Source organism: Amblyomma maculatum, chromosome 1 (genome assembly GCF_055883805.1).
Source record: "Amblyomma maculatum isolate TAMU_Amacu chromosome 1, ASM5588380v1, whole genome shotgun sequence".
NCBI classification, from domain to species: Eukaryota; Metazoa; Arthropoda; class Arachnida; order Ixodida; family Ixodidae; genus Amblyomma; species Amblyomma maculatum.
The window spans coordinates 252,550,057-252,572,983 of NC_139344.1; the positions used below are offsets into that span (position 1 = coordinate 252,550,057).

Consider the following 22,927-nt stretch of genomic DNA (forward strand, 5'->3'; position numbering starts at 1 on the left):
CTGCTCCGGTAAAATAAAACTAAGTGCTTTTGGACAAATAGTAGATGCAGACTTAATGTATGTGCTTGTCCTTAGTACCGGAAGGAGAAACAGTCAATCAGCAGGTTCCAATACTATGCTCTCTAACCGCAGAGCTATCCGATGGTGTAGGTGCGTTGCTCACACCCGAAACTCATTCACTGCTTCAAAGAGTCGAGAAGCAGCAGGTGGCAGAGGTAGAAGATGCGGCTGTCCTTGCACAAGAGGTAAGCTCTAAGCACGGGTTGGACGAGGATAAAACAGAGGCTACACTCGTGTTCGAGGAACAGAGTGAAGCAGAGCCGATAGTTGTCTCAGCTTTTGCAGTAGGCCAAGGACGAGCAGCGTCTGAAAATAGATTGAGGTCTCAAGATTTTAGGGTGGAGCAGCGAGATATATATTGTTACGAGAAGCATGGAGACAGACTAGCTACGGGATGGTGGTGCATGAGAAGCTACCTTTCCATGAAGAAATGAATGGTGGAAAGGTGTACAAAGCTCCCAGAATCTCGACAGCGTGAAGTGCTGGAACTGGCGCATGACAGACCAAGCGGTGGGAATTTCTCGGAAAAGAAAACCAAGCAAAGGATTAGAAGTGTATTCTTTTGGCCAATAATAGTAACGGACGTGAAGAACCACTGCCGCAGCTGTCACACGTGCCAGACACCTTTTCAGGTATTCTAGATTGCATAGGATCGCTTGAGCCAGGGTCGGCAAGAGGACACCGCTATGCGTTAAGCATTGTTGATTTGTGTACGAGATGGGCATAAGTTATACCACTCAAAAACCTGACAGCCAAACCTACGTGTCAAGTGTTGATAGAGGTTTTCACTAGATTTGGGACTCCTGAACTAATTTGCTGTGACTAGGGGACCAACTTTGTGTCCAGATTAACTCAAGTATTCATGCAGAGGCTGGGAGTTCAGATTCGGTTTTCTACTCCAGACCTTTAAAGTAACGGGATCGCGGAGAGATGGAACGGGACATTTAAGGTTATGCTTCGACATGTTGTACACGATCATCGGCGAGAATGGGACCGTCACATTCCATGCATGCTTTGGACATACAGGGAGGTATCACATGACGTGACGGGTAGGTCACCATTTGAACTAATATGTAGTCGCGCCCCACATGGGCCGCTCAGTTAGTTGCGTTAAATTCTGTTATATTTTGTTGGTAATCTGCCCAGAAGCTCTTGCCTTGAGAACAATCTTTACATTCGAATATGCGTAGCGTACCCCGTCGCAGTTTGCTCACCTGTGATAGTCAAAATTTCGATTCTTTGGGACTTAGCGTGAACGTCTCTTTGTAGTATAACAAATGTAGTCAGTACGTAAGAGAGCTGTTTTGAGAACATTTTGAGATATCGGCAGGAGCTCTCTCTAGAAGGTTTCAGACTAGATATCGCTCTGTGTACAGGTCATAAGACGTTCCGCAAGAAAAACCCATCGCATATTCCTTTTTTCGATGAACACTTCAGGGCTCCTAAACGCTTTCAGTAATTTCATGTTTGAAGTTGGGTACAAGTTGGCATGATGGCGTGCTACTCCATGCGAGGTACGTTGCCGTAAAAAATGTATATATATAGAGGTGTCTGGGACGCATTTTTTTTTTTTTTTTTTTTTTGCCGGATTACATTGGGCAGCTTTCATTGGTTGAATTAGGAGCACGTGCAGCATAGCTGTCGTGCTCACAGCACCGCTGCATACAGTCAACGAGTGTTTCCGAAATATGTTATGACTGCTAACGTAATTCTCTATTGTTGTTGTTCCGTCTTGCGTAACCAGCTGGGAGCTGCAGTTTCAGTGCGTAGTGTACTTACCGTCACTGAAAAGTGAAACTTTCGGACCGCCACACGCAGTGCGAAGGTCGGTTGCTATAGCCCACTGCACCGATGTGCTCGCTTCCTGTAAAAGCGGGAACCGGCTCCCCACTATTTCGGGCTTCTTGTTGACGAAAGGGGTTTGCACGGTGGAAGATAACCAGGTCCTTTTGTGGACCCGCTACCGTCTCCGAGCTTGGCTGTGTGGTTGTTTAAAACCTTGACTCGAAGCTTCAAGCAGGTAAGGAAAGCGGAAAACGAGGGGCCATATAACCGCTGTTTCGTCTGCACCTGCTCCAATTCCCTCACTAGATTTCCTTCGGGAATCCGGCTTTTACATTTGTTTGTAAACAACCATTTTATGCTGCAAGGCGGGCTATTAGGCTAATGAACAAAAAAAAAAAAACAGCCTACTCAAACACAGCAGCGGAAAATTCCGGAAGTTCTTCCTTCGGCAATGTCTTAAGAAGCCATCGTTGTCTTCTTCTTTTTAAACAGAAAAAAAGATCGATATGGTTCGACCGCTTCTGCTTACCTTGCACCAAGGTTTGGTGGTTTGGAATTCGGATATGATTTATGATTACTGCCATTGTTATGCATGCTTGTTTTGTAGCTTTTTTATCTGTACATTTTTTGTGCACTTGTGGAGTTCGTCATTGTCATCCAATGCTCCCCGCCCTCTCCTTACGTAGTGCCCTCCGGTCCTGAAGGGGACAGTAATAAGTAAAAAAAAAAAAGAAAGAATAAAGTCGCGGAGTCGCGCTGATGACCTATATTTCGAATGCCTATTTTGTTTTTAAAAATTGTGCATTTGGAGTACGCGTGTACATTTCAAGCAGTGTTATTGCACCATTTTATGACATCCTGAAGGCATGAGTTTTAACGCTCTGAACGGTACGCTTCAACCAATAGTTACCATTTATGGGTGGAGTGGTCTTTGCGCCTCCCACGCCCCTGTTAGCGCTGGGTTGCTGTAGCTTGAGGTCAAGTAGTGATGGATACAGAACTTACGAGCCAATTATTTTGCAGAAAATGTGTATGCGGCACAGTAAGGCAAAAAACAGGCTCGGTTATAGAGTATAGATCGATAAATGTTAAAGTCCACAGAGCCATCATCTTCACCCTTTTGGGTACCACCAAGTTGTAGCGCCCGGATAGCTCAGTCGGTAGAGCGTTAGGCTTTTAACCTAACGGTCCGGGGTTCGAGTCCCCGTTCGGGCGTGGAATTTTTTTCTTCCTTCGTCATTGATAAGTCGTGGTCATCAGTACCACATAGTCTGTCGTGCCCCTATCAGTGTATTTGAGCTAAAGCGTAATAAATAAGCGCAATAAATGAATACGAGAATTATGAAGCTATTTCAATGACTGAAGTGTTATTGAGCTCTGTTGGTGGCTTCTTGAGAATGTACCGAAACTCAACGTTGGGAACGGCCGCAAATGGTGTGCGTGCACTTTTCCGGGGGAATAGATAAATATTCGGGCGGCTGCTGATATTGCTGCCCATTGGCGTTCACTACGTGGTCGTGGTGCTTCTTGGCTCCTCTGGATACTTCCACATTGCGTATGTCGCGGTCTCCTTCTGAAAGAGAAAAACACGGCATTGTAATGAACTCGAAGTAGTAGGCAGTCATGTTGCGGCTTTTGTCAGCTGCTGTTTTGTTCACAGAATTACAGCTTGCGCACTCTCCCTCAAAGGGGTCATTTCATGGCGCCAATAGGCGGTAGGAACCACTTCTTACAGCAATAAATGGATAGCCCGATCTGCGGCCCGGGCGGGCATGACGTTTATATCGATACATCGACCGGAGAGTGGGCAGTACACTGCGTACGTTGCATGTAGTCATAGTCATTGCGCTTTGGGGGGCAGACAATCGCTGCTCCGATGTGGTTAGATGCATATGTTCCAGCTTGGAAAACGTCACGTGCTAGCGTCTATATATTACCTGCAATCACTACTGTAGGCGTCGACATTGCTTCCAAGGAGGCAAATGCAACGAAATGCTATCATTCTGTACCAGTGTACGAGTGTGGAAGAATGAAGGTTTCTAAATGAACACCAATATATTCGTTGTTGATAAATTGCTTGTAATGCGTGCCTTTATTGTTTGTTTATTTGTTCAAAGTACACGTCAAGGCTCCGGAAGAAATGCATTACATATGGAGAGGGAGAGGGGGCAATACATGAAATACAATATACATACATAAAAAGTGGTATAAAATTATAGAGCTAAAATGCCCGTTTTAGCGCTTTATTCCAGCAAGAGCTGTTATAGCTTCGGCCTAACCACACACATTTCTCACAAACAGTCACTTATGCATGCAACTATGGGCGAGAGAGAGAGAGAGAGAGAATAAACTACTGTTTGATTCTTTGAAGGGGAAGGCTCCCTTCTGGTGCAGGTAGTCACACTGTCACTTAGTGGTCTTGATCTCTTCTATCTCAGTGACGTGGTCAGATCTGTCTGTGAGCAACTTTTGTCGCCACAGGTTCGAGCAGCGCAGCGCGGTCTCCGACAGTTCATTTGGCTGAAAGAGTTCTTACTGCATGCCCACATTGAGGTTCGCATACTCTTCGCAGCTTTTGCATCGTGCAGAATATATATCTGTCTGAATTTTAGCTACTATGACTGGACTCGGGAATGTGTGTGTTTGAAGATGCCTGAAAATGGTTGCTTGCTCTTGCGCGAGCATGGGACTGGAAATGTAGTATTCCCTTCCGCCCTGTTGATAAGAGGTTGTGATGCGATTTCAATAAAGGTGAATAGACGGCCCCTCGTTGATCTGGTCATGTGGTTTGAGAACACGTCCGTAAGACGGTAGCTTTGTGATCGTTATCGAGAGCCGAAATAACATCGCATGCTCCTTCGCTCCTTGCCATACTCCCCTTCTTCCTCGCTGCCTTCGTGAAATGCGTCAGCCTTCTACGGTAGCCACCTTCCGGCCTTTCCCTCCTCTCCCTTTCATGTTGAGAGACGATTTCGCTTTCCCTACTTTGTTATTTGCCAACCGTAGCAAGCAGCGGGTGCTTTATATTTAATTCGGTTTCAATTCAAATCAGTTGTGGGAAATGAACGAAATTGATCGCATAATTTATATTGGTTTTAAAGGCTGACGCTGTGAATTCCAACGCAGAAGGCAGAACTATATGGCGACACCAATCCTAACGCAGATTTAGGTGTAAAAAGTTACGTAAATGTCGATGGGAATCTCAAGCAGACATCGGACCCACCACATGCCCGAAGTGTTCCACACCAGCTGCAAAAGTGGATGTTCGCCACCTGCTGTGGACTTGTGCAGGGACAAGGGCATCAAAGACACGGATTGTGCAAGAAGTGGGACTAACCGCAACAAGGGAAGAGGACTTCTCCAAATGGCTCACCGACAACGATAAGAGCGGGAGTCTTCTGCGGTTCCTTACGGAAAATAATTTACATGTGTTTTTATAATATGCCTTATGGAAAGCTTGCGTAATAATAAAAAAAAAATTACGACAGCAGGTAATACGAAATTTAAGCGCAACTGTCAGGTCATTTAGTTTTGTAAAATGCTGAAGGAAATTATTTGAGACGGACATCTTTGTATCACCAAAAAAGAAAGACGTCAAATTGAATGCGGAGCAATAGATGAGTAGCTTCTCGCTTCTCAGCTTCTCGCCGGGATGGTGCAGTAGTTAGGGCGCTCGACTAATGTGCTCAAGGATGCATGGTCGAATCCCGGCTGCGGCGGCCGCTTTTCGATGGATGCGAAAAGCAAGGCGCTCGTGTGCTGTGCGACGTCAGTGCACGCTGAAGAACCCCAGGTGGAGCCCTGAAATACGACGTCTCTCATAGCCTGAGTCGCTTCGGGACGTTAAACCCCACAAGATGCGTCGAGCTGTATCTGGAAGATTCCAACCAGTCTCGTGCGTTTCTACAATGTTCCAGGTCATGCTATCGTTTGCGGCTTTATCTAGGCGTTTCTTCGCCGCTTATAAATTGAGCGTTGACCAGCGCGACAGGCATTCGTTGTTCGACGACCGCCGAGCACGATTGTTGCTATCGCCGCCGCCGAATCACTTAGTTCTAGAGGGCGCAAGTCAGCCCAATGAAGAGTTTCTTCAGCAGTGCACTCCCAATTGGCTTTGTCACCACCACGTCAAAGTGTGTGTTGGTTGGTTGGTTGAGTTTAACGTCCCAAAGCAACTCAGGCTATGAGAGACGCCGTAGTGGAGGACTGCGGAAATTTAGACCACCTGGGGTTCTTTCACGTGCACTGACATCGCACAGCACACGGGCGCCTTGCTTTTCGCCTCCATCGAAAAACGGCCGCCGAGGCCGGGATTCGATCCCGCGTCCTTGGGAACAGTAGTCGAGCGCCGCAACCACTGCGCCACCCCGGCGGGGTGTGTGTGTGTGTGTGTGTGTGTGTGTGTGTGTGTGTGTGTGTGTGTGTGTGTGTGTGTGTGTGTGTGTGTGTGTGTGTGTGTGTGTGTGTGTGTGTGTGTGTGTGTGTATGTATGTATGTATGTATGTATGTATGTATGTATGTATGTATGTATGTATGTATGTATGTATGTATGTATTTATGTATGTATGTATGTATGTATGTATGTATGTATGTATGTATGTATGTATGTATGTATGTATGTATGTATGTATGTATGTATGTATGTATGTATGTATGTATGTATGTATGTATGTATGTATGTATGTATGTATGTATGTATGTATGTATGTATGTATGTATGTATGTATGTATGTATGTATGTATGTATGTATGTATGTATGTATGTATGTATGTATGTATGTATGCATGCATGCATGCATGACTATTTTGCGGCTCCGCTTTCCGATTTACGTTTCCGTTTATGCACTTTGTTACTCGCTAGGTCCTATACTCTCTGAATATTTGCCCCTGTTATATCACACGGCATGCAGTCGGCCACATTATGTGAAACACCTCCCGACGTAGATACAAAGCCTCGCTTTAACCAGGCCGTCCGAATGCCCCTGCGTAGCCTAAGGGTCGCCTGCCTGACTCAGGGTCCAATGGCACTGGGTTCGATTTCCATGTCACCTTCCCATCCGACACATGCCGAGTTGGCAGCTGGGCACTCGAGTAGCAATCTAAGCCACCTTCAAGCATGCAGTCTGCGTGACCTGGAAACTCCTACATCCCAGATGCATGCTCCTTATTATTCGCTCACAACGCCCACCGCCTGGCGTCATCCGCTATCCACCTTAGACTTCCACCTTACCCTTTCCGATAGCTGTCAACCCCACTCTCCAGGCGCCACAACAGCACCGTTCACAACGCTTGCAATAGCAATTGCAATGCCTGTAATAAGGTAGCCACCCGGAGCACCCTATCCCGGGTACACTTAAGTGATAAGTGTACAGGACCCATGGTAGAACGAGACGAAAAAGATGGTTTACACTGTATTAAGGAGCGCCGAATAAGGGTAAAGGGGGTACGCCTGAATTCGCAGGTCGAGCCAACGTTTCGACAAGTGGACTTGTCTTCGTCTGGTCCCAGACGAAGACAAGTCCCTTTACCCGTGTTCAGTGCTCCTTCATAAAGTCTACAGGACGCGATTTAAGGGTTCCCTCAGAATCTCCACGCTGCCATTCACGAGACAGTCGGAGACGCCTGTGTTCCAGATGACCACGGCGGGTTGCGAAAGCCGAGCAGAATCTTGCGCCTTATGTTGGTAAATAGCAACTGTGATGGGGTGGCCCCCTTGGGTTGCCCTATATAGTTGTCCACTGCTGACGTCGACGGTGGTGCCGCTCAAGCTGTAGGAACCAGCGCGCAAGAGATGTACTCTAAAATACGAGAATGCTAGCTTACGAACAAAGCAAGCAAGCTCAGACTAAGCAATAAACAAGAAAATGAAAACAACACAACGAAGCAGTAATTATAAAATTCAGAATAAATGAAAGTGAAATAAAACAAACAGGACTAGTGAGAAATCTACGCAGGGCAACTGCACTGCGTTAATGATTGGGTTCCAGACAATGAATATGTATGTATCAACCTACAATTTTACAGCAATACAAAAAACAAAAACTAAGTAATCAAAGAGCGCTAAAAGGGTTGACACTACTAAGAATGCATACCTAACGAATTTGTGCTTCTTATGCGTATTCCCAAAATTCAACTGTGTAACAATTACGTAAGAGCCCAATCATTGATGATCCGATAAGAATTTCGCCACAATATTATGAAATCTGGAAGGCTTTTTTTGTTTTAGTACACGCAGTATTCGCCACAGCATGCCATATCTAGGTGTCCGCAAAAAAAAAAAAGAAATGCATGACACTCACGTTTCACGACTCGATGGAAATGCACGAGCAGGCAATGGTTGTGGTCTGCTAGGCCTTTAGAAACACTTTGGCTGTACAGATCGTTTTCTTTTCTTTTTTTTTTACGTTATTCAAATGATTCGGTTAGTTCTGGTGGTCCATTTATATTCGGCGTTTCTAATTGTAAAGCTAGCGCATCATTGTTTCCGGCGTCGTTTGACACACAGCCGGAACTATAATACATGCCGTCTTCCGGATGGGCCATGTTACTGTCGCTGTATTTTCGTCCGGTTGTGAATTCACTCCGCTGTAGACTACGCGTAGTGCTGAGACACTGAATACAATTTGTGAAAAACTACCTGACATAAACATAAGCCCTCCTTAACTAAATCGTGCCAACGTGCTTATACGTGATCTAGGAGCACCGTCTGACTCGAGATCCGAGTCTTCTGGTGTAGGTTGGATGGCCATCTCACCCTCCCATCTCAAAGTGTATGTCCGAGTTGGCAGCTTTCATTAGCCTCCACATTGCAGCCCCATAGATGAGTGCAGGTAAATGCAACTGTTATATACTTTCCTCTTGAGCAATACCGGTAAGCTGCTAGTCATAACCTGCGAGTACTTGACAAATGCGATCAACCCCAATCTTATTCTCCTAGTTACTTCCATTTCGTTGTCCAGACCTGCGGTTACCACCTGTCTTAAGTAGACATATTCGCCTACCACTTCTGGTGTTTCGCTGCCTATTGTAAACTGCTATTTCCATATAATGAGGCGTAAATACATTGAAAATGGTTGGTCCTCAGAAAAAACTGTCCATGATTAAAATCGTCCGTAATAACGGGCGTTGTATTAACTAAGCACAACTGTACGCACAAACCAACCTCATACTCTTCCTGCATGGCCTATGGTATATAGCGTTGGTAGGGCTTCATATCTCGCATTCTCATTACATTACGTTCTTCACGGCATGTGCTCTGCAAAGTTCACGCGACGATAATGCGAAGATACTGTAGCTTTGCTGAAGGCCGCAGTACACAAGTCACGTCTGCTTTGACTCCGTTACGCTGCGGTGCGGTGCGGTGCGTTCACGCAATAACAGGTCGTACATCGCGCCATCATACAATGGGCACTGTTCTTTGCACACGCGTTCAGGCCATCATAGCTGCTTGTTGGATACGCACTGCGTTGATATTTTACCACCAATGCTTCAAACCTCTGGATAGCAATAAGACATCTCGCCTCACACCGTCGAAGCTTTAGAGAAAGGCAACGTTTAGACTATTATTTTTATAAATAAAATACACTAAATGTCTCACTCTAGGTGGACACCCGAATGCCGCCATGACGATTCAGAGATCCAAGAATGCCATAAGAGCACCACCAAAGCGCTCATTAGCCAGCCCTGTGGCCTTAAAGCTTTTGACCATGACTGTATATATATAATCGATTTTGTTAGAAGTATGTGTCCGTGAGCAGCTCCTAAACAATGACTTCGAGACACTTAGCCCGCATCATTTTTCTGAGACTGCAGAAATATGGTGACTTGAAGCGATCACAATGAGACCGTGATGTTTTCTTCGTGGTCCAATAAAATCTTCTACTCAATAAAGTCTTCTATTACTACTACTTCGTGGTCGGTCCAATTTGTGCTTCATACCTTCCGTTCACACCACTGGAATGTGTCCTACAGCACTGACAAAACTTCGAGCGAGAGTTCCATATTCGGGAGTTCCATCTTGTAACAAAAGCTTGCTTGAGTAATTTCGTATGAGCTCAACTGCAGGCATAACTCTACAAGTCTAGGTATATGTTCACAGCTATGAGCCCGAAACTAACCGTCGCTTCTGCAGGTTCTCCTCGCCGTTTTTGATGAGTGAAATGCGTAAGAAGTTGACGCGACTACCGAGTTAGAGGCGTCTTCGCTGCATTGCACGAAATCAGTTTGGCAAGGCGCGCTTTCAGGTTGGTACAGAGTTGCGCTCCGAGTTGCACACAAAACTTAACAAAGTAAGCTGCCAAAAGGGATTTGCAAGCTAATTTAAGTGGAGCAATAAATGTCGTAAAATTAATTAAAATCTTCTATTAGCGAAAGCGCAGTAGCATTACGGTACTTTATGAACTTCGGAGAATAGCTCATTTTTTTTTTAGAAAAAGTGGTACGCGGCGACACGAACAGAATATACATACATATATATATATATATATATATATATATATATATATATATATATATATATATATAATTGCTTCACAGGAAGGGAAAGGCGCAGTAACTGTCACACTTGCTATGTGGACACCTGAACCGCGCCGTAAGGGAAGGGATGAAGGTGGGAGTGAAAGTGGATAGAGAGAGAGGGGAGCCTACGGAGGGCTACGGAGGAAGTGGAGGGCTACGGAGTAATTTCGACCACCTGGGGATCTTTAACGTGCGCTGACATCGCACAGCACACGGACGCCACTTCGTTTCGCCTCCATCGAAACGCAGCCGCCGTGGTCGGGTTCGAACCCGGGACACGAACAGAAAAACAGGGTTTGGTGAAGTACTTGTTGAGTACGTGCCCTTAACTTCAATTACCTTGTCTTGTAACGCTTTATCGTTTGAATGCACTGTCGCCCAGATAAAACGTTTTCGGTAACCGCCGTCTCAGTTACTGATCGGATACATACAGAGAAAACGCATGACATGCGTGGCGTAGTAAACGCCCTCGCCGGCATGACCGAGAAGGAAAATAAAACAATTAATTAAAATTAATTTGGTGCCGTGGAGATTGCGTTAAATGTGTGCAGCGACGCCTCGTAAAAGCCGCAAATACAAAAGTTTGAAGCCAGTGGTGGCGAGACGACGTTACACTGCATACTTACTCTCATCTAACTTTGGGGTGGCGGTTGGCGCGCACTTGACCGAGAGCACCGCGATGAGCAGGAGTGCGCCGCAAGCGTAGAGCCGCAGTCCGGCCGCCATGGTGTCTTGGAGCAAAGGTGCGCAATGAGTGGGGCCCTGCTCTCTGTTGCGCAGAAAGTGAAAGCGAGCGAGGCACGCTGCAGGCAGCGGCAGAGGGCAGGTGCACTGTTTCGGCCGTATTGTCCTCGGTAGCCTGTAAAGAAGCTGAGCTCACGACATCTGTTCAAGCGAGCGGGACACGCATTTCATCATGAGCCTCCCCTCGCCGCGGGGTGCAAACGACGCAGCCTAAGGGCGGCGTTGAGGCCACGGACGCGTAACAGCAGATGTCCTTAGACATGCATTCACTCATGTCAGTATACTCACTTGACCTATCTCGCCGCAATGAAAACGCTGCGATGCAAGAGTGCAGAAACCAGTGAATAATTCAGAACAGCGCGGTTAGGCGTTGAGGCTGCTCGACTTGATTAGATTTTCTCTTGCGTATAGCTTATTTTGAGCAGAATAACGCAGAATGACTCGTATGTACATTTCGGAGGTGAGCACTCAAAGTGCACTATTTTATTGCGAGGAACATGTGGCTTTCGGTGTTCAGAAAAAATTCGCCAGTGGCTCAAACCTCGCCTGCTTGGCCTTGCTGGCGATAGCCCGATTGTGGGGCTTGAGGACGTTACAGCACTGCTTAAGACTACGTACGAGCTGCAGTGGCAGAAAAATTGCAGCAACAACGTTGCTTCTAGAGCCCTCGCATTCCGCGGAGTATCGATAGATTATCAACCCCTAATCACATAAAGGCACACTTACTCAATCGATGCTCTTATAAGGTAGAAAATAGCAAGGAATGAAATGCAGGTATCGTCGCCACAGCCCATTACAGCAAGTGGAAGTGCCATGACGCGCAAGGGATCTTGGAGGCTGAAAAATGTTCATTACGCTTGCGCATCTGAACGGCAAAGCAGGCTTTGTTTAGAAGCTGATAATGCACGTTTATTACGCGAAGAAGACGGCAAAAAGACTACTTAAATGTCGGAAGCCACATAAGGCCTTCACTTGGAGTTGGCAAAGGCGGCCAGTTCCGTTTCGGTATGTTTTGACTTCGACGCTTTGTGGGATATACGCTTCGCATGCTCTCGTGGTTTCGTTTTTTACTTGCCTCCATTTACAAGAGCGGGCAGCAAAGACGAAGTTCATGCCTCGGCAACCGTCTCCCTGTCAAAATCTCCCGTATACACAAGAGGGGATATACAGGCTTATTGTACATGATAGACCTGCTTGAAACCGGATGGAGCTGTCATACAGGTTGGCCCTTTGCCGTTTGCTGGTTGATTGTCCTGCTTGCTGGCAGAGAAAAATGAGGCTAGAACAAAAAAAAAGTTATACATTGTAAAATACCTCGGCTACGTTAGAAAACAAAAATAATTTAACGACAAAAGATGAAAACAGTTTAGCTCATAGGATTTGAACTATACAGCCCTTCGTAACTTCAACCTTTTCTATAGATGCGACCTACTGCGGAGGTTTTAAATATCATGCTTGAGAATTTGCGCGCATGTACGGCAACAGATAAAGCACATAGGCTAAATCCTGTGACGCCATACACAGGTCTGTTATAACGTGCTCCTTTAAGAAGGTGCGCATGTACCCACCCATTGTGATGCTGTGAATAAGGCCTTGCATGCAGTCGCATTTAGTGTTTTTAGTTAAAATGCTCTCACTCTCTGTCTATCTATCTCTCTATCACACACACACACACACACACACACACACACACACACACACACACACACACACACACACACACACACACACACACACACACACACACACACACACACACACACACACACACACACACACACACACACACACACACACACACACACACGCACGCACGCACGCACGCACGCACGCACGCACGCACGCACGCACGCACACACACACACACACACACACACACACACACACACACACACACACACGCACGCACGCACGCACGCACGCACACGCACGCACGCACGCACGCACACACACACACACACACACACACACACACACACACACACACACACACACACACACACACACACACACACACACACACACACACGAGCGCGGGGAGAAAAGCGGTGTTTCCATCCATCCCATCCCATTTTTCCATCCCATGGGCAAGGGCATGCGGCTACTTGTTGCTCGATATATGGAAGTAAGGAGTTTACCCTTTCCGCGTATCGTCGAGCAGTCGGTAGTAATTGTTAGGACAATGCTTACCTTTCACGGTTTCCTTATCTCAGATTAGGAGCCCTCCACACCCCTTTCATTAAAAAAAGCGTTGTAGGGAGCCCACTAATTTTGGAACTATCCCTATAGCCAGTCCTGGGGTAAGAAGGCTGTTAGAGCCCAGAGGAGTCTCTTGTAGGTGTCTGGTGTTGAGAATTTGCTTCTGATAATCACATATATTTGCAAAACGTAGGGAAAAAAATTGTGGGAGGGGGGTGGGGGGGGGGGGGGCAGCGTTAATGGCTCGTCTGCAGTTGCCCTTGCGGATCCACGTTGTGGTGCATGGACTTAATTTGCTGCTTGCTTAATCACCGATCTCTTAATTTGTGCCTCTGTTATCTCAGACGTGCCTCTGTTATCTTGTGCCTCTGGTACCGTCTTTGCCAAAAGTAACCACGCTGCATGGTTTGCTCATTAGCCCTATAGAGCAGCGTTTATGGAATATCTCAAATTCTTAATCACATTTGCATAAAGAAAAAGACTCACCCTTATCTGTGAAGACCATTTTTTGTCTTTCGAGATAGATCAAGGGCTCTAAACATGCCTTAGAAGCAAACCCTGCGGCCTGATTACTTTTGGCAAAGACGGCACATACAGCCATAAGCTACCATAGTATATGAATAAAAGGACGACATACATATAAAGCCTCGTTTTGTAACCCATCCTCACGTACAACCTGCATGTGGCCTGGGGATTGCGTGTCTGACTCGGAGTCCAATTGGGTTACGGAGGGATCGATTTCCATCTCACCCTCCTATCGCAAATGAGCTACAGGAATCAGCAGCTCCTGCTGTCTCACGTGGTTTAGTGACGTCACAAAGCCCGACGACTGATCACTGTCCGACAATGCCACCTGCTGTCTGCCAGCAGTATGCCCAAAAGTTTTGGCTCCCAACTCTGACATCTGCAAACGCCGACGCCGAGATCGCTGACGCCGGATTTTCTAGAGAATATGACATGACGTTATCGCGTTAAAACGGCAACACATTTACCGCCGTTAGAGAGAAAACACCGCGAAAGTCCGACCAAAGTCTCATGAGGAAAATCGACGTTTCGGCGCCCATTCGGCCCATTCTTCAGGGTTGAGGGAAGAGACGCGCTCTTTTAAAGCGAAGGCTTTACTGGCCTCGGAGTTGAGAATGTGACGGAATCCTGTCTAGTGGGGGCACATTTGGACGGAAAAAGAGTCGCCGACCAGTTTAAAAAAAAAAAAAAAAAAAAAAAAAAAAAAAAAAAAAAAAAAAAAAAAAAAAAAAAAAAAAACAGGTTTCTGTTGACGTTTCGGCTCCCAGCACGGGGGTCTTGTTCACAATGGAAGTCACCGCCAGAAGTAGGTTGTTTTTAAACACATTCGAATAATCGCCGCAAGGATCGTGCTTAGATCAGGTTGAGATTATCGCCGTTTCTGTTTATCATGCGGGATGTGGTCAGTATGATTAGTGATTCCAGATGTAGTCGACAAGCTGTTGCTTTTTCAGTGACGATGAGCATTGCCTGGTCCCGGTTAACTTTGAGGGACTTACGTACATTTTGGTACACGCGCAATACATTCACTAGCTCCCGGAACATACGGTACAGATTGTCCGTTCCTTGAGGGAAGATTGTCAGGTCGTCCACGACGCGACAGTTGTTTCGTTGCGTCGACGAGGTGTCTCGGGTATTCACAGCTTGCGAGGTCATTTCGCACTTTTTTTTTTTTTTGTCCAAGGACGCATCCTCAGCCGTTGTGCACAACTTCTTGGCCCATTGTAGTAAAGTATTAACAGTTCTCTTGTGGGTAGTGGGATGAATGGAGTTGAAATGCAGGTAGCGGCCCGTATGCGTGTCTTTGCCGATACACGCTAAAAGACGGATTCTGACCTTCCTGTGAAACGATCGCGTCAAGGAAGGAAAGTTTTCCATTCATCTCCTCTTCTAAAGTGAATTGAATGGTACTTCCCATGTCGTTCAGGTGGACCAGGGATCTGTTAACTGCGTCTTTCCGGATATCTTCGGGGAAGGTGCAAACGGTGCTAGCTCCTGTCGTTCCAAGGCTTCTAAACTGAGATTCGCTGCCTTAACCGAAACAGATGCACCCAAGAGTGTCCCGTGTACTTGTCTGTAGAACTTTCCCATAAAAACGAAGTACGTGTTGCTCAGGCAAGATGGAGGCAAGAACGCCACTAGAGGCTCCCCTGAGGGGGTTTATCTATAAAGTTCCTACCACCACCGCCGCCGCCGCCGCCGCCAGGGCTCCAGATAATGTGGACCATGGGACTCTTTAACCCTCTACACTAGCACTACACAGTACATAGGCGCCTTGCGATGTCAGTGAACGTTATAAAAAACCCAGGTGGTTGAAATTATTGTACATTTACATCGCAGGGCCCCCGCTCACTGTTTCAGGTTTGTATAGATACACATAGAGAACTACTAGTAGTTGCGTTTCTTATTGAGGCCACGAACATGTGTACACTTTTGATTTTGTCAGCAACACGGTTCATGGCGTCAATGTTCTTGGCGAGTGTTACGAATAAGGCCAACAACATACACCGTGAGGTTATGGCGGCAGTCTCATTTGTATGTTTCCCGCCGCGGTGGTGCAGTGGTTAAAGCGCTCGACTGCTGTGCCCAAGGATGCATGGTCGAATCCAGGCCGTGGCGGACACTTTTCTATGGAGACGAAAAGCAAGGCACCCGTGTGCTGTGGGATGTCATTGCACGTTAAAGAATCCCAGGTGGTCGAAATTTCCGGAGTCCTCCACTAGAGCGTCTCTCATATGCGTCTCTCAGTGGGCAAGGGACTAACCAAAGTATGCAGATGCGGCTAACCTGCGTCGTCCTTTTTGCGCAGGTTTTTGCTGCATGCAATGAGCCGGCTACATTTCAAGAATTCCGCTTCGGAAATCCATCGTCCATCTACAAATTTCATCCACAAGTTAAAGTTGCATAGCTTGATGGCGGTGATAGCTTGCGGACTGGAAGAAATGCCTCGAACTTCGGACATCTTTCTGTTCTGCAAAGGCACATCATCAAGATCGTCATCACCCGAGCCGACCGGCACCGCCCCTCAAGCTCGTTTCATCAGTGGGCAAGGGACCAACCAAAGTATGCAGATGCGGCTAACCTGGGTCGTCTTTTTTGCGCAGGTTAGTAGAAAATCTAGTAGTCACGAATTTAAAAGCGATTCCTTGTGTCTGGTTGTAGTCCCTTGCCCAAGGGTGTTGTGTGAATGTGTCGCGAGTTGTTTTGACTCTTTGTGCTTTATTGTTCTTTTGTTAAGTGGTGATATAGAAATGGACCCTGGCAGCTATACTTGATAACCAAAAGGATGCAGCAAATGAGCTTACGTCTATACGGGAAAGCTTGGAATGTCATGTAACTGAAACTAACAGAAGGCTGGCTTCAATTGAGCAGAAATTGCTGTCATTTTCAGAAACCGTACAAAGGGTAGAAGAGTGTGAGCGTCTTGTTTCAAAGTTCAGTGAGGAGACTGAATTTCTCATTAAAAAAACAGATGACCTTGAGAATAGAAGTCGACGCAATAACTTGATTGTTTACGGAATCGCTGAATCTGCAACCGAAACAGTGGTATCGTTCAGGTATCAAATATTACTGTCTTGACAGTAATATTTGAAGAGACATTGGGAATAAAAGTAAACGGTCTTGACCGCATACACCGATTGGGAAGAAAGGGACCAAACAAATTGCGACCAGTGATAATGCGCTTTTTTAATTTCGACGAGAAGATGCAACTTCTGAGAAATGCAAAGAAACTGAAGGATACTGATTATTCAATGTCGGATGACTAATCGCCCAGAATTCAAAAAATAAGGAAGCAGCTGTATAGTCGACCGTTAAAGACAGTCTCACGCCTGCTGATAAAGCGTATCTGAAGTACGATAAGCTGGTTCTCAACAAGGTGACGTACGTGTGGGATGAGTACAAAAACGAAAGACGAATACTTAGAGGGCCCAGCACAGATTCAGACATAACAGAAGATAATGAAATCCAGGCTGCACCTCAGAATAATAGAATGAGAACCCGGTGGTTGGCAGCAAGCGGGGCATCCAATTGACAAGAAAATAACGCTTGTCTTCTACGGTTACTTTCTTTAAATGTGCAAAGTATAGTGAATAAAACTGCCGAATTTGAAGCGCTGCTTTATGACCTTGACCCACACGTCACGCTGCTGACGGAGCCGGAGTGCTGGATAACGAAATAATCCCCCCATCGTACAAAATATTCAGATATGATAGACAATCCCGAGGGGGTGGAGTTGCTATTGTAGTTAAGACAAACATTACTGTGACAATTTTGGCAACTATTCCTAATCACGAAAGCATATTTTTTAAAATTGATTTTTGCGGTAATTCCATTGCCCTCGGAGTTGTATACCGCCCTCCTTCAGCAGATCTCGCATTTCTTTAGCAACTCTACGATTATGTACAGCGTTTCCGGGGTGAGCACGTGAAGTTCGTCTTAGCCGGGGACTTTAATTTACCGAACATCGATTGGTCAGCCATGAATACGATGGGCATGAACGCTAGACACTCAAAGATTCTTTTGAACATTGCATTTTCATGTGATCTAGCTCAGATTGTTACTGGCCCTACCAGAGTCACTGCAATTGCAAGATATATTCTTGATTTGTTGTTTATAAGTTCCGCTATCAAATGTGACACGGTTGATGTCATGAATGGGCTCTCTTATCACAACTTAGTATTTGGCACATTTTCCTTTAAGAGGTGTTCTGGCAAAAACAAGACTGTGATTGTTGTGAAGGGTTTCAACAGAACAGATGATGAGAGCATCCTAGTCTACTTAGAAATGAATTTGGACGGTTTTAATGTTGACGAAAATGTGAATGTCTTGTGGCGTAAATTCAAATAAATTTGTACTCATTGTGTTTGTTCCTGATAGGGTTAAGAAAAATAAACAGAACCGATGGATTAGGAGACAGATAATCCACATGAAAAGAAAGCTTAGGAGAATGAGACGCTCAGGCAGCCCTCGAGACGCAGCTATCAACACTCTAAGCGCAGTGCTGAAAACTGTGACTAAACAACCTAAGGAAACCTTTTTTACTATCACCTTAGGCAATTTCCTCAAAGAAGCGCCAGGTAAATTTTGGAGGTATATGGGCGGCAACAAATCCGATAGTATCTCGTTAATGGTTGATGGTTCCCCAGTCTCAGAGGCAAAAGCAGTTGCCGATAAATTTAACAGCTACTTTCAATCCGTATACGCCAGGAAAGATACTAATCTTGTTACAAAGCCTGAAGGCTACATTTCTCATATGCCTGATGTTATTGTGTCCCAGGAAGTTATTTTAAACTTACTGCTTAATCTTGACGCTAAAAAAACTGACCGACCCGATTCCTGCAGTTTTCTTGCGCCGTTACGCGGAATGGATTTCGCACCACTTGTTCCTCATTTTTAACGCGTCACTAGCGCAGTGCTCTCTTCCGGCAGACTGGAGAGGTGCCCGTATCATACCCATATTCAAGTCAACTGATCGCCTGTGTGCATCCAATTACCGCCCAATCTCCTTGACCTGAACAAGTTGCAAAATATTAGAACATATAATCTGTCGACACTTGACCGTATTTCTTGAAGAAAACAAACTGTTATCAGACGCACAGCACGGCTTTCGGCGTGGCTTGTCGACTGTGTCCTTAGTGCATGCCATGATTTTGCACTCGCGATTAATAACAAGGAACAGATCGACACTATATTTTTGGACTATGCGAAAGCTTTTGATAAAGTGTCTCATAATAAACTAATACAGAAACTTTACGAGATCTGAATAAATAGCAGACTTATCGAATTCATTAGGGCTTATCTAGACAACAGGTACCAGTACGTCCAAGTTGACACGTACTGCTCGGAGACACTGCAGGTAACATAAGGGGTACCGCAAGGATCGGTTCTGGGACCAATTTTATTCCTTATTTATGTTAATGATATCGTGAAAGTCATACACGGTGATGTTAAGATAAAGCTTTTCGCAGACGACTGCATTCTTCATACCTTAGGTAAATGTGTAGCTGACCAAATTAAACTTAACAAAGCCCTCGCTCATGTTTCAGGCTGGTGCACAAATTGGAACATGCTTTTAAATGCTGACAAGTGCTTAGTCCTCCGTATATCTAGGAACAAAACCGTTTTAAACATTCTTATTCTGTGGATGGCATCGCACTTAAGAAATCGCCTGCTGTTAAATACCTCGGAGTTACTATTACACACAATCTGAATTGGGATCTTCATATTAATACAGTTTGCACCAAAGCCTTTAAATCTTTCTGGTTTATTCGACGCAAGCTTTCAAAAGCACCCATACATGTGAAGTTAGCAGCATATAAAGCGTTAGTCCGGCCATGTCTGGAGTATGCTTCGTGTCTATGGGACCCTTATACGGCGAAAAATATTCACAAAGTAAAAAGAGTTCAAAGAACAGCGGCCAGATTTATTTGCAACAAACATAAACGCACTGATAGCGTGACAGAAATGCTTGATTATCTTGGTCTCGATACACTTCGAGCGAGGCGCTCTGAATGCAGGTTAAAATACATATATTTAATATATAGCAACAAAATACAAATCAACAATCACAATTTTATCACCCCTCACAGTCTGCGCACAAGCTTGCGTTTTGATAACGGGAAAATGAGGAATATACCCTCCTGAACAATACTTTCAAGTATTCATTTCTTCCTAGAACCATACACGCTTGGAATAAATTACCTAGAAATATTGTGGACAGTACCAGTGTCGAACTGCTCGTCGCAAATTTGAAAATGCTTGGGTGAAGTTGTACTTGTATTCCCGCATTGTTTTTTGTTTTTGTTTGATATGTTTCTTGCTTTGACTTTCTGTAATTGATTGCGATTGCCTTTGTTGATGTATTCTTGTAATGTAGTTTTTATTCGTGTCCACCGCTGCTTGGAGTCAAGCGACTCGGCAGTATTTCTAAACAAAATAAATAAATAAATATGCTGAGTCGCTTTGAGACGTTAAATTTAGCTATTGTGCACTTGTGTTTTGCAGTCTAGAAAGTGAAACAGCTGGGCACTCGAGTAGCGAGTAATAATAAACTGGACGTCTATTAGACGAGTACGTCTACATGCTGGTCGGATATTTCACAAAGATAGTGAGACTAGGCCTTACAGTTCATTTTATAGGGCTCAGTATAGTGAGCAACGTCGGGCAACTGTGGTAGCCTACTACGCTATTTATAGATAGCGTAGTAGACATGGAGGAAGGAAAGAACTTAGGAGAGGCCCTGACGTCATTTTTTTGAAGCCGGCGCGGCCGGACGCTGCAACGTCTCTCCTCCTCCTTTACCCTCCGCATTCTCTTTCTCCGCGACGCTCACCTACCTAGGGCCCTTAGCAACGCTGTTGCTAGTGGCCCGAGTTTTCATAGCAACAGTGTCGCCGTTGCTAATGGCCCGACTTGGCTAACCCTAAATTTTGACGTCACTTCCGCCACACTTTCTCCAATGCATTGGGAATGGCAAGGGCCTCTCCTAAGTTGTTTCCTTCCTCCATGGTAGTAGACTACCACAGTTGCCCAACGGCTGTATATGAATAAGCTAAATACAGCCGAATATGACAAAACCTCATTAACCAAACCGAACCAGAACAATCATTCGTATGCCAGGCACGAAGAATGGAGGACCCGCTCTCAATAAGTACGGGTGCCGCATTAGGAGACTATGAATGCGGCTTTTCGTTTATCATTTCAGAAACGTCAAAAGTCCGTTCTTGGTTAGAGTACGTGACAGCTATAGATTGATTAAACGTTACTTTCCACGCCATATATTTTCTATTGCACCGGGGCTCTGTATTGAAACCGCGGGAAGGCCATTTTGTTTACAATACCCTGCGCATTGGACCGCCTCACTGCAAATTGTGGCATGCTATTCCTCAGTTGGAGTGATCGCTCACTGGTCCGTGGTTTAGGTGGCAAGCGTAAAGTAAACTCTTGATTTATAGAAGTAAATGCGTGTTCAGACGTCAGAAGTTGTGCACGCTTAAGGTAACTTGATCAAAGTTGGACTGAGGTAGAACTAAATGAGCTTGAGGTAGAACGAAATGCCGTGAAAAGCGGCAGTTACAGGAAACACCGAGGCGCTGACCTCAGTTCCGTTAGAATGTTTGCTTTTTAGAATACCAGCTGTAACTAGCCTTTTCCGGGGCTTCACGATGTTCTCGGTGTGCGGAACAAGCCGCCTGCTGTTGCAGCGGTCGGAGCGAAAGATCCGCTTAGAAGGACGAAGGGAAAGAATATTCCCGAACGCTTTCGCAGGAGAACTGCATGCTCGCGCTTCCCGTTACACGGCTCTTGCCCTCTGTCCAGGTTACCTGACAGCGCAGTCCGCAGTGGCAGTACGTAACTAGAAGAATCTAGAGGTCACACACTGACTTGCATTCTCCCTCGCGACGTTCGAAGATCGTCGGTTCGACCGCCGGCGGCGTTTGATTGTTCTTTCTTCTTTCTAATAAATTATTTAAAACTAAGAGAGATAGTTACGCTGCGATACTTCATACAGAACACCACAAATAAGATATAGAAACAGATTTGTGTTCCTTGATTTTAATGACTGCTGGATTTTCCCTTCTGACAGAAATAAATTATATTCATCTCCTGATATCTTGAGAAAAGTACTCGAGGCCGTTCCTGACGTTTCTTATGGGATATTAAGCCTTGCTTTCAAAGCCACTCAGAATTAAACATTCGAACTGAATTTCCAAACAAAAATTCTGCCAGAAAATTCCGACCACTTTAACAGCACACCTCAAAAAAGCATTCAAACCAGCAATTTGACGACGCAAGAGATTGCGCAGCGATGAAGAACGTGGAAGTAGATATGACCAACGCTCTCTCAACATTCTTGCATCAGAATGCACCAGCTAGCTGAACCTTCCATATCGTTGCAAGATGTTATCCGAGCAAGCCTGAAAATAGACCATCAGAATTGTACAGAAGGTTGCTGCTCACGAAATGTTTATCGAGCGAGTGCATATTTCCGCAGATACTTTTAGGTAGGGAAGTATGCGTATTAATTTTTTTTATACGAAGCCAACACGCATCGCCTGCTTTAGATATGCATAGGATATCAGATAATAAAATGCATATTCATACGACCAAATTTTTTTGCTCATCTTATAACAATCAACTCTGACATACAAAGTACCAGTTAGATAAATTACCGTTAGATAACAGTGCCTAAATTCCGTTAGAAAGCTGCTACCGTCACATAACTTTGAATGAAATATTCAGGCGAAAGCCTTTATTGCCTCATCGTTGTCGTCAGCAAAAGTGTCGCGCTTTTGCGGCGGCTCTGAGTGGTTGGTTGGTTGGTTGTACAACTTTTAATTCCATCGGAAACGGGGAGTCGTGCGCCCGCGGATTAGAAGCTGGCAGGTAGCCCTTAGTTTGTTGCGGCCTCTTCCGCCAGATGGATGGTGCGGTGCTGGATCGCAGGGTCCGCGCTTCGCAGCAGGGTATCCCAGGCTTCTCTACTTGTAATATTTTGCCCTATCCCTGGAGATTGTGGGCACTCCCAAATTATGTGGTCGAGGGTCCCTCTCGCCCCACAGTGTTTGCAGAGATCATTGTCCCTAAGGTCTGGTAG

At 45.5% G+C, this 22,927-nt stretch overlaps 1 long non-coding RNA gene and 1 other non-coding gene across 2 annotated transcripts; one reads left to right on the forward strand and one right to left on the reverse strand.

Moving 5' to 3' along the window:
- Positions 1–2,987: 2,987 nt before the first annotated feature.
- On the forward strand, positions 2,988–3,060 carry TRNAK-UUU (transfer RNA lysine (anticodon UUU)). Its single transcript has one exon. It is a non-coding gene; the product is annotated as a tRNA-Lys (tRNA).
- A 123-nt stretch (positions 3,061–3,183) lies between these two features.
- Positions 3,184–11,250, reverse strand: LOC146206246 (uncharacterized). Its single transcript, XR_014703257.1, has 2 exons — positions 10,989–11,250; positions 3,184–3,418 (listed from the first exon to the last, which is right to left on the reverse strand). It is a non-coding gene; the product is annotated as an uncharacterized LOC146206246 (long non-coding RNA).
- Between the last annotated feature and the right edge of the window lie 11,677 nt (positions 11,251–22,927).